Below are 9,853 nucleotides of genomic sequence, written 5' to 3'. Positions count from 1 at the left end.
ACAAAGGTGTGGTAATTCATCTTGAACAGGTTCAGATTAGGAGCAGAGGCATGGACTAATCTAAGTACAGTGGCTCGGTATCCATAGTTGGATTATACCACAATTCTTGAAAGGTGGATCAACATTAGTACAACAATCTTTCTCAGTGACTCAAACTTGTTGGTTTGAAGATTCTTAGATCACAGTAATAGAATCACACTCATTTGAATTAATTTGGGCATCATATTTATATATCCTTATCCTTTGGAGCTGACCTAGAAGGTTTCTTTGGAATATCCATTGGGGAAATTTTGAAATTACTTTTGGAATATTTTTGAGGACTTGAAGAATATCTTGGGATAGTCAAGAAGACTCTTTAGCAGCACCTTTAAGGATAACCTTGAAGATATCTTGATAAATCCTTGAAGAAGAACATGCAACAATTGAGCAATTGATTGAAGATACTTTGAAGAATCACCAAGAACTGATTGAAATCTTGGAGACACTCTTGGAGATCATGATACATCACTGATGTCATCATGAGGCAATCTGAAGATTTTTCTTGGGTATAATGAAGTGCAGTGGTGATACCTTCTAATTGAAAAGGTTGTCATTGATGATGTGAAGACTACAATGAAGCTAAAATATTGACAGGGCTCAATGAAGAAGACTTTGGGAGCCGTGAAGCACAACCAAACATATCTTGACAAAACAAAGCTATAGGATTGGTGTCCTTGGATTTGGTGCTCCTAAACTCAAGGTTGGTGCCTTGGATAAGATATTGTCAAAGCCCTAGAGGTGGGAGCCTCACTAAAGTCCAAGTAGGTTCTTGGCACATCCCAGGTTGGAGCCTGGGTGTCTTCATCAATGGTTGGAGCCCTACCCATATTGTACTTGATTCATTATAAAGATTATATTAATAACAACATTTATTTCTATTGTTCATTTTTGTGTTCTAAATATAAGTGATCTAACTAGTAAAAGTAACAATTGAAAAGAAATATTGATTCAACCCCCCTCTTAGTGTTTCCAACAACATGATTCCAAATCCAAGGATATTATTATAAGTGGACTCACTCAATTTGTCTATGTTAAGGCATTGGGTTGTAAAATATCTAAGGAACTATGGTACAAGCTTCAAAATATATATGAAGGAGACTCAAAGGCTAAGGAAGCAAAACTTCAAATATGGCAGAGCTTAATTTTAACAACTAAGGATGAAAGAAGACAATAATGTTGAAGCCTACTTTCAACATGTACATGAAGGAACAAATTCCTTGGAAGGATTGGGAGAACCAGTTCATAAAAGGGTCATTGTTCGGGTCCTCAAAACTCTTCTAGCAAGATTTAATCCTAAGGTATTTGTCTTAGAAGATAGATCAAATTTAAGCAACCTGAGTATGGAAAAACTACATGGGATACTTACAGATTATGAAATGAGGATTGAAGAAGAAGAAGGTTCATATAATATAGAAAGAAAATTCACAACATCCAAGAAGACTAGGAAGGGAAAACATGTATCTAAACCAATATCTAGTAATTTCAAAGAAGAGGAAGATGAATAGGAATTTTCAGATGACGAATTTTCCCACCTTACAAGGAAGATCAAAAGAGGAACAGGTAAGCACAAAGGAAAACTTTTGTTAGCATGTTTTGATTGTGGTGAGATTGGTCATTTTTCAGTTAGGAGGCCTCATAAGAATGAAACATATACAAAAGGAAAGAAGGGTCAACGAAATTTCAACAAGAAGAAAGGATTTAAGAAAAGCTTCTTCTCCAAGGAAGATAGCTCCTCATCTGAAGCAGAGAGTGGCAATGATGAAGAAAACGAATAAAGAGTAATATTTATGGCTAAGCATAAAAAAAAGGAAGCACCTGACGAAGAAGAAGAAGAAGAAGAGAAATGACTAAAATTGACTTTCAAAACGAAGTTTTCAAGAGTTATAAAAGAACGAATGTCAATTCCCTAGAAGCGGAATTGAAGTAAAATAACACCCCAAGAACCCCAAAAAAAGGAATGAAGAAGAAATCGTCAGTCTAAAAGTACAATTAGAAGATGCCAAACAAATTGAAGAATCACTCAAGAATGAGTTAAAATAAAGCAACAAGGCAAGGGAAGAACCAGAAGTTGAAATAGTTTGTCTACGAAAGGAAGAAAAAAGGGGAAATGTCTAGTAGAACCTTGCAAGTAGCTCTAAAGCATTGGATGAGTTCATGAGAAGTCAAAGGAAAAATCAAAATGAAGGACAAATTAAGAATAAAAATGACAAAACTCCAAGAAGTAATCAAGAGATATTTCTTCCTCCAAGAAGGAATGAAAACAAAAGACTATTCAGATAAGATAACTCATTCAAGTACGCAAATTCGTTTAATGGTTATTGTTTTTCATATGCTAACTTTGGAAATATGGCTAGGGATTTCCAAAACAGGTACAATTATCAAATATATTATCAATGGAATCAAAACCCTATAAGAAGGCATCCTAGAAGTAGGTTTGTAGGGTCACAAGATAGGTTTCACGATGAATTTGACAGTAGAAAGTTCACATTGTATATTCCATTATTCATGGCCAACATTGAATGTTACAAATGCCATAATTATGGGCACATATATCAAGATTGTGAGTACAAGATAGAATCCTCCATCAATGAAAACCCTAATATCAGGTACAGGAAATGACAACATATGCAATAAGATAAAGAAAATAAGAAATTTTAGCATTAATGCTTTCAGGATTTGTAAAGGCAACAGATCTTTAGGTAGCAACAAGTACATTAGATGATGACAAGGTTCACGATATCCAGTTGAAGAGATGGGTAGTACATTATTTTGAAGAATCCAACATGATGAATCCTTGAATATTAAAAAGGGGAGTCTAAGCAAAAGAAGTGGCACATTTGAAGATCAATCATTGGAAGGTTGACAGATGGCAAACATAAAGGAATATTATGGACAGTTTCAGTGGCAGGAAAATTTGATCTATATTGACAGGTAGAATCAATAGTAATAATTCGTATGAAGCATAGTATGTCAGGAAGAGACATGGTTGAAGCAAGCATTAAGGAAAAGAATTTTGAAGCTGACAAGTTGCAAGCAAAGTATGGATGACTTATTCATGGATACATGCTAGAGGATGTATAGCTATATGATTGGATTCTCATGTATGTAACAGCTTCTAGGACGGATGTGATGTAGGAAATTGCACATGTGGCATGATTCCAAGTAGCACCAGAAGAATCCCATGTTGTTGATGTAAAGAGAATCTTTCGATATCTCAAGACAACAACAAAATTTGGCCTATAGGAAATGAATTAACCATTGCTGTTTATACAAATGTTGATTGGGCTGAAAATATTGACGATCGTAAAAGTAATACTGGAGCATCTTTCTATCTATTTGGTAGTCTTGTTTCATGGTTAAGAAAGAAGCAATCTTCAAATCCACAACGGAAGAATAATACATAGCTGCAACAGCTTGTTGTACACAGGTCCTCTAGATGAAACAAACCTTGCAAGATCTTCAAGTAAAGTTTGATGAGCCTATTCCAATCATCTGTGATAACACCAGCACCATCAGTATCTCCAAAAATCTTGTTATGAATTCCAAAACAAAACACATTATAATCAAGTATTATTTTGTTAGAGAACAAGTTGCAAAGAAGAATATCAAATTTGAGTATATTGGAACAAAACAAAAAATCGTTGGCATCTTTACCAAACCATTACCCCGTGAAACCTTCAAGTATCTTCACCAAAAACTTGGGATTCTCCCAAGTTCCCATTAGACTATTATTTTATCTAATCAATTAGAATAGGGGAGTTGAGGCAGGTTACAGTTTCCCAATGAGGCAATCTTCCAGGGGGAGTTACCTTTTCCATTGATATCAAAAGGGGAGAGAAAGTGATAGCACAGTTAGTTGCATGATGTCAAGAGGAGTTATGATCGCAGGGGGAGTATGTGTGTTTCCATCAATGCCAAAGGGGGATATTGTTGATACGTGGTTGTCATTTATTTCAACCCAAGAAGCGCCAGGAGCTACCCTGACCTTTGTAGGCAAATTTAGCATGGAAATTTGTGGTTTCTTGTCCCCTAATCAATCAATTTAGATTCTCTTCGAAAATATTTTTCTAATGATATTTGGTACCCCACATAGTTCTTTGCGGTTTGAAAGTTATTTTCATTTTAAGTTGAGGACCCAGTTTTGTGGGTTAAAACCCCAAGGGGTAATGACATGACACCTTATCATTAATTTAAGGGTTTGACATACCCATCTGGACAAAGCAAGAAGCAGTATATAGGAAGTTTATTCACCTACATTTGTCAATATATGATAGTAATTTTCACCACAATCTCATTGTGTATAAGTTGAATAACTTAAAGAACCAAAGGAAATAACCCAATCATTGACTTCCCAACCATGGTAGGACCATATGCACTAAGCCAATCATTGATTTTAAACTCTTGTGGAATTGAAAATATTTCTAACACACATATTAAATAAGGTTTTTAATGGTTAGTTAAAATATTTAATTTAAAAGTTATTAAGGGTTATTTATTATTATTAATGGGTTTATAATCTTAATATATGATATTGAAGTCTTCCTCTCTCATAAGATGTGGCTCTCACCATTTAATAATCATAAAGTAACCCATATTCATTCCCTCAAGGCTAGTGGTCCTTCCTTAGTTTGCACACAATGCTCGAATTGATTGGGCCTTCATATTCTAACTTCTTATGGAGACCCTCCTTATCTCCAACGGTTATCTTTTAAAGGAGCCCCTTCTAGGCTTATAAAAGAGGAATTATTACACCTACAACATGTGTGGTTTAACATATAATCAATTAAGGTTAACTTCTGATATTGTGTCCATCTTACATGAGCTACTAACGCAGAATTGTAGGAGTTAAGAGTTTTGTCAGGGTCTGTTTGTGGAAACCTTTGAAAGTAGTCTTGTGCTACAAGGAAGCACAATACATAATTGATCTCTTTTATTTGTCTTATCATTCATTAGAGAAACGGTATTGATTTGTAGTTTTGAATTAAGATACAACCTCAACATACTTAAACAAATTTGAAGAAGGTTGTTCTGGTCTAGGATTCATACTTGTGTTTTTCCTTTGGATAGTTTTGTCCTGAATTCTTTTGAAGAAGGGTGTTCTGGTCTAGAATTATGAATTGTGGATAGTTTGGTCCTAAATTCTTTTAAATCTTGTTTTGTCCAAGTTTTGGACCTGTTGTAAATAAGATTTTTATGTGTGAAGACTTGTAGCATAATCCTTAGGTACACTCATTAGGATTGTTTTAGGTTTGTCCTTAGGTTTGGTTGTTTCATACATATAGTTTTAAGGATTTTTTGTGGATTAGTTACTAACATAAATTAGAACAATTTTTTCTTCTTCTTTTTTCTCAAGTGAAGGATGACCTCTCTAGGGCACAATAACATAGAACATCAAAAGGTAATTTCACTTATCATCTTGTTAAAAAACCTTCTTGAATCACCTCAGTTCTGTGTAAAAGTTTAAGACAATTGTGTTAACATTTTGTGTTTGAGTCTCTTTCCTTTGGTAAAGTGTATTTGGAGATGTATTGTAGTGTTAAGGCCTTCTATTAGGGCATGAATCATAACTCTTTAGAGTGAGTTTTGGATAATTGAAGAGTTTGGGTAGGTCACTTAAGGATTGAATAAGGTCTTGTTTCATGTCTACTATAGTGTCATAAAAGGGAGTTAGATTTTAGGTCTGTCTAGGGTTTGTATTTGGATTGACATGCACATGTTACCAAGTTGTAAAGATAGCAATGCCCAATGCACTAGAAGGATGCCCCAATGCCCAATGCACTAGAAAGATGCCCCAATGCCTTGGTTTTATCAATCAGCTGAAAGGATGCCCCAACGCCCTAGTGATCCCCAACTTGCCCTAGCACCACCCTACCACCTTGAAGTGTTTATGGGCTCCAACCTCAAGGTCACTTTGTTCACTTTCCAAGCACCACCTTACCACCCTATAAAGAGAAAAATTAAATACAAAAGTGTAGACTCCCGTACCAGGGACAATGATCCACGTTACAATGGCTTTTTTTGAACTTACTGACACACTAGAACCTAAACGCTCGTCTTGACAAACCAATAACCCTTGTCCAATAGCAACACAAAACCTTATCACAAAACAAATTTGCCTTCATCAACTCCAGGAAATGATATAGACTCCTTACAAATGTGGGCTCCGTTACAAGGGATAATGGCCCATTTACAATGATATATAATGTTTGACAAATGACATTGACTCTTGGACAGACTCCTTACAAGACAAGAGATATTGATGTGGATACTGTTGAAATGCTTCTACTTTGCCACTTATTTGTTTGTCCTTTCACTACTTTATTATTTGATCTCTTATTCAATCTTCATTGTTTTTTTGCTTGTGCCTAGCTTCCTTACTCGATGTCATTGGTAGATATTAACTTCATGTCATTTTTCTTTGCATCAATTGAGGGTGCTTGAACTATGTTGAATATACAATTTAAGCAAGCCCAAACAAAACCCAATACCCAAAGACAAATGAACACAACAACCATTTAACAAAACTTACCTCTGCCTACAAAAAGAGTTAGTACAATAATAATAGATCATAAACATACTGAAGATTTCCTACCAGCAGTACTAGATATACAACAAAAGAAATATAACAATACTTTACCTAGGTCTTGCACAGATATATTTAATAGAGTTCAAGACTTATCTCAGACCTTGCTCTTCAAGACAGACCTAGACGATCTGAAACCTTTGTTGCCTTTACAACTTGATAACATGTGCAAGTCAATCCAAATACAAACCCTAGACAGGCCTAAACTTTAACTCCTTTTTGTTGGGTGTGTGTTATATTCTTTCCACGTGTCATGGAGTTTGGGCCAATTCCTCAGAAAAAAATTATGTTATGTGGACCCAAGAATGGGGGGCGGACCCAAAGATGGTGGGGAGACCTACCCATGGATTTGCGCATGGTTTTCGCATATGGTTTTTTTGGAATGGTGGTTTTTTCCCATGATATTTAAAGATATTATCAAGGGACTACGATTATGTTCTAATCTAGAGTTAATGGATTGGGGTTTATGAATGCTTCGGCTTGTCTATATATGTATTGTAACATTTAAAGGAATATAATGAATAATCAATCTCATATTCTTAGTTTTTGGATCCACGGGAAAATCTATGTGTATTTTTGTTTTATATTCTTGCCATTGTATATTTGTTTGTTTTAAGAATCTATTTGCTAGTAATTTATGTACATAGTTAAAACCTACACTTTTTATGACGTTATATTAGACATGAATCAAGACCTTATACAATCCTTAAGTGACTTACTCGAACTCTTCAATTATCCAGAACTCGCTCTAAAGAGTTATGATTTGTGCCCTAACAGAAGGCCTAAACACTACAACACATCTCCACATACACTTTACCAAAGGAAAGAGACTCAAACACAAAATGTTAACACAATGATCTTAAACTTTTACACAGAATTGAGTTGATTCAAGAAGGTTGTTTAACAAGATGATAAGTGAAATTACCTTTTGTTTTTTTGCGTCCTTGTGCCCTAGAGAGGTCGTCCCTCACTTGAGAGTATATATATATATATATATATATATATATATATATATATATATATATATATATATATATATATATATATATATATATATATATATATATATATATATATATATATATATATATATATATATATATATATATATATATATATATATATATATATATATATATATATATATATATATATATATATATATATATATATATATATATATATATATATATATATATATATATATATATATATATATATGTATATATGTATATGTTCTTAAGTTTTGTTAGTAACTAAGCCACAAACAATCCTTAAAACTATAAGTATGACCCAACCAAACCTAAGGACAGACCTGAAACAATCCTAAGGAATTTCTCCTAAGGATGATGCTATAAGCCTTAACACACAAAAATTCCTATTTACAACAGGTCTAAAACTTGGACAAATCAAGACCCAAAATAATTTAGGACCAAACTATCCATAGGTCAAAACTCTATGCCAGAACACCCTTCTTAAAAAGAATTCAGGACAAAACTATCCAAAGGAAAGACTCAGATCTGAATCCTAGACTATAACACCCTTCCTCAAATGATAGTTTAAGTATGTCGAGGTTGTATCTTAATTAAAAACTACATATTAGTACCTTTGCTCTAATGAACTGTAAGACAAATAAAAAAGAGAAATTTTGTACCTCGCTTACTTGTAGCACAAGACCAGTTTCAATGGTTTCCACGAACAAACCTTGACAAAACCCTTAATTCCTCCTGCAATTTTGTGTTAGTAGCTCTTGTAAGATGGTTGAAATCTTAGAAGTTAACCTTACTTGATTACACATTAAAGAAAATATGTTGTAGGTATAATAAGTCTCCTTTTATAAGCCTAGAAGAGGCTCCTTTAAAAGATAACCATTGGAGATAAGGAGGGGCTCCATAAGAAGTTAAAATATTAAAACTCAATCAATTCATGCCTTGTGTGCAAAGTAAGAAAGGACCACTAGCCTTAAGGGAATGAATTTGGGTTACTTTACAATTATTAAATGGTGAGAGCCACATCTTATGAGATACGAACACTTCAATATCCTATCCTAAGATTATAAACCCATTAATAATAATAAATAGCCCTTAATAACTTTTAAATTAAATATTTTAACTAACCATTAAAAACCTTATTTAATATTTGTGTTAGAAATATTTTCAATTCCACAAGAATTTAAAAGAAATGATTGGCTTAGTGTATATGGTCCTAACAAGGTTGTGAAGTCAATGATTGGATTATTTCCTTTGGTTCTTGAAGTTATTCAACATATACACAATGAGATTGCGGTGAGAATTATTGTCATATATTAACAATTGTAGGTGAATAAACTTCCAATACACTACTTTTACTTTGTTGAGTACCTTCATTTTTCAAGAGGACATATCACTGTCAAGATGAGCATTTCAAACCCTTAAATTAATGATAAGGTGTCATGTCACTACCCCTTGGGGTTTTAGCCTACAAAACTAGGCCTTCAACTTAAAATGCAAATAACTTTCAAACCATAAAGAACTATGTGGGGTACCATGTATCATTGGAAAGATCCTATCGAGGAGAATCTAACTAGATTAATAAGGAGACAAGAAACCACGAATTTCCATGACAAATTTTCCAAAAAAGATCGAGGTCGCTCCTAGTACCGCTTGGGTTGACATAAATGGCAACCACCTATCAACATCTCTACAAGAAAACTTGATTTTCAAAGGACAATTATGTGCCTATAATCTGGCCTTCTATGGACAAAATTAGGATCTTAAATTTTTCCCATTTGTGGCATTTCAACCCTGGGGAACTCAGTCTCTCTATGATAATTTGGATTGTGGATATTCGGCCCCTCTGTGACCTCTGGAATTTCAGGCCTGAGGTTATAAACTTGGCCTTATGAGAGTTTGCAATTTGACCTCTTGTAATAGACTTCAAGAAGTACATTCTTCCCCTGAGACTTCAAACTTTTTTAGCATACTTTCATGTGTGTTAAGCATTTTTTGTAGCATACCTTGAAGATATTTTGGAGCAAGCTTTTAATCAAACTTGGAGAAGAATTTAGATCAAAAGTGACTTTTGAAGCAGACTTTGGAGTAAACTTGAAGTAATCTTGAGCAGACCTCGAACTAGTTTTCTTGAAGCAATCTTGTAGAGCTTTAGAGCAGACCTTGGTGATCCTTTGAAGTAGTCCTCTTGAGAATTCTTGTATACTTTCGAAGTAGCTTTTAGATCATTATTGAAACCTTG

Source organism: Pinus tabuliformis, chromosome 6 (genome assembly GCF_031772625.1).
Source record: "Pinus tabuliformis cultivar Carrire ecotype Pingquan chromosome 6, CPIR1, whole genome shotgun sequence".
Taxonomy (NCBI): domain Eukaryota; kingdom Viridiplantae; phylum Streptophyta; class Pinopsida; order Pinales; family Pinaceae; genus Pinus; species Pinus tabuliformis.
Note: the sequence above shows the minus strand (reverse complement) of the source record.